Genomic DNA, 5,135 nt, shown 5'->3' with positions numbered 1-5,135 from the left:
CCGGGTTGCTGGGCGTTTTTATGTGATTAGGCTGGAACAGTTCTCTGGGAAATAAATGCCCTGAGTCTAAAGGGCTTTTACGAGCCAGGGCAGGGGATTAAAGGCGGCTGAGCTGTGGAGAAATCCCAGGGTCAGGAGACAGCTGAGCGTGGAGACTTTTAATCTAAACCTTGAAACGTTTTTATTTTCCACTCCCTGAACTCAGGGTGTCACTTTAAATACATGTTTGGCAACATTGGCTGTTCTATTTTTCTTTTTAATTATACAAAGAGAGAGCCTGGAAATGGCTCAGTCCCAGGCTGGGGGGAGGCAAGGAAAGTTTGGCAGCAGTTAGAGGCAGAGACATCAACTAAAAATCTAGTGGATTTGAAATCCTTTTGTGGGAGCGCGGAGACCAAACTTCCAGCTACCCTGAATTTGGTATGGTCAGCCCTGACTCGGGATTTCTAAAAGGAGACTGACAGACTCACCAGCTTAGAATGGAGAAAGGACAGATGGACACGTCTCTGAGACAAAAATATCACCAGCACTAGCACTGTTCCTGTACCTTGAATTTATTCCCAGGCCTCCACCCTTCCCTCCTTCATCCTCCGGGCAGCAGGAGCTAAGTAGGCCCCTCGCCACACTTGCGGGTGTCCCGCTGTGTGCCAGGCACTGGGCAAACCTGTTTGTAGGTGCTGTCACCTTGGAGGCACTGGACTGTTCTGTAAGTATGTACTACCATCGTCCCTGTCTTCCAGCTGGGAGCCTGAGGCTCAGAGAGACTAGATGGCACCCCCACACCCTGGTGCTGGGCCTGGGCATGTCTGCCCTCAGCTCCATTCCCGGCCTTTCCCCCGCTTTGCTCTGGATCACAGGGAGGCCAAGCCTGGCAGCGGCCAAATCATCCAGCTTCCTGCACAGATGGCCCAACGGGTGGCAGTGATGGAGCCGGGTGGGCGGAAGGAGGCGGCCAGGGTGTTTCTCCCCTTCTCTGCCTCTGGCAGGTCTCCAGCAGGGGCTACAAAGCCTGAGTCTCCGTCTCCCACCAGATGGGCCACTGTGCGTGCAGCTTTCACCTGGTGACTCCAGTCCCTCCTGCCTCTGTCCCCCCAAGCCCAGGGTTGGCAGTGGCCCTCCTGCTGGGCTAATCTGTGGGGTTTCCTGTCCCCTGCTCGCTGGCCTCTCCCATTATCTCAGGAGCAATTCTCTGGATAAATCCCCCTATTCTAGCATGTTTTTCCCGGTCGGATTCTCACCGGTATTCTGCCTTTGGTAAAAGCTCACAGATGAGCCAATTCATTACATGTGGCACGAGGCAATCCTCTTTCTTTGAGCACAGCACATCCCACGACAAGGAAGACAGTCACCACCGTTTATTGAGCACTGTGCTAATTGCCAGACGAATGTTCTTTCGTGGAACACTCACTGCAACCCTTTGTGCCAAATCCCACCACTATTCCCATTTGACACATGAGGCTCAGAGAGGTTGGGGTGCTTGCCTCAACTGGCACAGTGACATAGTGACAAAGCTGGGATTCAAATCCAGGAGTGCCTGTGTGATTCTCTAATCTCTGTTGATGTCCTGAACACACTCCCAGCCCCTTGCTAATCCCATAAAACTCAGCTTCCTGCCTCTTGGAAAGAGGTCATGAAAAACTAAAGTAAAATTTAAGCAAAAAGAACTCAACTTCCTTGGCAGGCTGAAGACCCCCTCCAAGTCTCTCCAGGTTCCTTGTATTAGTTTCTCAGGGCTGCTGTAACAAAGAACCATATACTGGGTGGCTTAGAACAATAAAAATCTATCTTTTTTTTTTTTGAGACAGAGTCTCACTTTGTTTTTTTTTTTTTTTTTGAGACAGAGTCTCACTGTGTTGCCCGGGCTAGAGTGCCGTGGCATCAGCCTAGCTCACAGCAACCTCAAACTCCTGGGATCAAGCGATCCTCCTGCCTCAGCCTCCTGAGTAGCTGGGACTACAGGCATGTGCCACCGTGCCTGGCTAATTTTTTTTCTATATATTTTTAGTTGTCCAGCTAATTTTTTCTATTTTTAGTAGAGACAGGGTCTCGCTCTTGCTTAGGCTGGTCTTGAACTCCTGAGCTCAAATGATCCGCTGGCCTTGGCCTCCCAGAGTGCTAGGATTACAGGCGTGAGCCACCGCTCCTGGCCATTAGAAATCTATTGTCTCACAGTTCTGGAGGCCAGAAGTCCAAAATCACAATGTTACAGGGCCATGTTCCCTCAGAAGGCTGCAGGGAAGGGCGTGTTCCAGGCCTCTCCTTGGCTTGCAGATGGTGGTCTCCTTCCTGTGTCTCTTCCATGTTGTCTTTTCCCTCTGTGCCTGTCTGTCTGCGTGTCCCTATTTCCCCTTTTTATAAGCACAGCAGTCATACTGGATTAGGGCCCACCCTAATGACCTCATGTTAGCTTGATTACCTCTGGAAATTAGGCCCTATTTCCAAATAAGGTCACGTTCTGAGATACTGAGGATTAGGACTTCAACATACGTTTTGGAGGGGACACACTTCAACTCATGACAGTTCTCTCTGATCTCAGGCATTTAATCACTACAGTGTGACCTGGTTGGTCCTGTTTTGCCAACAGAGAATGCAAGACTTTCTAGAAAGATCCTGCTGACGTCCCACTCCTGTAAGGGATGCGGTGATTCCCCATGTCATGTGTACTAACAAAATTTATCCTAACATTTTACTCCAAAATACATAAAGAGATATAAAGGACCTCCTATAGCAAACCCAATCCTGAAAAAGAATAAAGTTGAAGGTCATACCTCTACTTGACTTCAAGACTTATTTATTTATTTTGAGGAACATGAGTTTCTTTTTTTTCAAGACTGAATTTAAAGCCAGAGTAATCAAGACAGTATATATTGGCATAAGAGTAGATAAATAGACTGATGGACTAGAATACAGAGTTCAGAAACAGACCCTCATATATGATAGTTAGCTGATTTTTGACAAAAGTGTTCATGCATTTCAGTGGGGAATACTTACCTCACTCAAAAATCACTATTTAATTGTTGGGTGGAGTGGTACGAGCCTGTAGTCCCAGCTACTAGGTAGGCCAAGGCGGGAGGATCACTTGAGGCCAGGAGTTCCAGGCCGCAGTGAACTATGACTGCACCTGTGAGTAGCCACTGTGCTCCAGCCTGGGCACACAGAGAGACCTCATTTCTATTAAAAAAAAAAAAGTCAGTATGAGATGGATCATAGATCTAATCATATAAGCGAAAACTCTCAAACTTTTAAAGAAAACATAGGTGAACATCTTCATAACCTTGGGGTGGGCAAAGATTTCTCATCCAGGACACAAAAGCACTAATTTAAGGCACAGGCACAAACAGACCGAGGAAATTCTGACTGGTGGGGGGAGGGGAGAATAAGGCTGACAAGCCCCGGAACTGGGGAGCAAAGAGGCAGAACTTGTGCTCCCCTAGGATGGTCTCCAAGCTCCAGGGCCAGAGAATCATTTTGAGACCAACACCAGAGCCTACCAACCCTAATTCTGAATTCTGTAACCAGTCCCCTGACAGTGTCTAACTTGTGTCCAGCCTCCTTCACCCCCAATTCTTTGACCATAGAAACCTTCTGGATCACTCACTAAAGCGGCCTTCCACATGTCTCATGGAGCTGGCCCCAGGGATCTCATGCATCCTAAATCGGGACACATACAGGGACTCACAGGGGTCTGATGCCAGCTCCAAAGAAGGACAACTCACAACTTTTTAACCATTAGAAATAACCAATCAGACATGCATGTCTGGAAGGAGTGAGCTTCCCATCACCAGAGGTTTAAAAGCACTGGTTTGGCGATTTTTTTGTTTGTTTTTTTAAGACATAGAGTCTCCCTGGTTCGCCCAGACTGGAGTGCAATGGTTATGCACAGGGGAGATCCCACTACTGATCAGCAGGGGAGTTTTGACCTGCTCTGTTTCCAACCTGTGCCGGTTCACCCCTCCTTAGCTACCTGCTGGTCCCCTGTTCACCATATTGATGCCGAACTCAGTGCAGACACCAGATGGGCATAGCACACCTCAGCCTAGAACTCCTGGGCTCACGCAATCCTGCTGCCCAGCCTCCTGACTGGGACCGCAGTCATGTGCTACTATGCCCTGCTAAAAGCACTGTTCTTTATAGCCAAGCTCAAGAAATGGTGGCTCATTTCATTATTATTAATTTAGGGGCTTCGGACTCAAGGCAGTCAGAGGGGGGAAGGAGCAAACAGAGGCAAGCCACCATGATGGGCTCTGACAAAGTGCTCTCTTTTGAACTGAAATGAAAGGGGTGACATCTTCGAGGCCTGTGAGGCAGGGAGGGGCAAAGAGGACAGCGGGACATCAGATGCACCTCTCCTGAGAATCTGCCTGGAAGAGTGACTGGGGTCCATGCATAGGTATTTGTAATATCTCATTTTCGCTCAGGAGGTTGGGGGTTCAGAGAAGTTAAGTAATCTGCCCAAGGTCACACTGCAACTGAGCAGCCCAGCAGACAGTCAACTTTAAGCACAGTAAAAGACCAAATATATTTGACCAGGCACAATGGCTCACATCTGTAATCCCAGCACTTTGGGAGGCCAAGGTGGGAGGATTGCTTAAGCCCAGAAATTCAAGACCTGCCTGGGCAGCATAGTAAGACCCCATGTCTACAATAAAAAAGAAAATTAGCCAGTGTGGTGGTGAGCATCCGTAGTCCCAGCTACTCGGGAGGATGAGGCAGGAGGATCACTTGAGCCCAGGAATTGGAGGTTGCAGTGACCTGTGATGACACTACTGCATTCTACCCAGGCAACAGAGTGAGACCCCCATCTCAAAAAAAAAAAAAAAAGACTAAAAATACCTAAATACTAAAGAGCATCTTGTTCAGTGGTTCTTAAACTTTATTTAAATAACTTGATAAAACTAAACTGCTTGGGATGGTTTTTATAACTTGCATTTTAACAAAACCCCTCTGGAAATTCTGATTCAGGGAGGATTCTGACAGGGAGGATTGGGAGTGGTTATGTCCCGCACTCTGGAGACCACCGAGTGGGTTAAAATTCCCGTCCTACTGCTTACCCTGTGCCTCGTTTTTCATATCTGTAAAAAGGTGATATTAATACCCTGGGGTTATGGTAACGAATTCCTGGGTTTAATACATTT

Source organism: Propithecus coquereli, unplaced genomic scaffold (genome assembly GCF_000956105.1).
Source record: "Propithecus coquereli isolate 6110/MARCELLA unplaced genomic scaffold, Pcoq_1.0 Scaffold81, whole genome shotgun sequence".
NCBI classification, from domain to species: Eukaryota; Metazoa; Chordata; class Mammalia; order Primates; family Indriidae; genus Propithecus; species Propithecus coquereli.
This window is presented reverse-complemented; position numbering follows the sequence as displayed.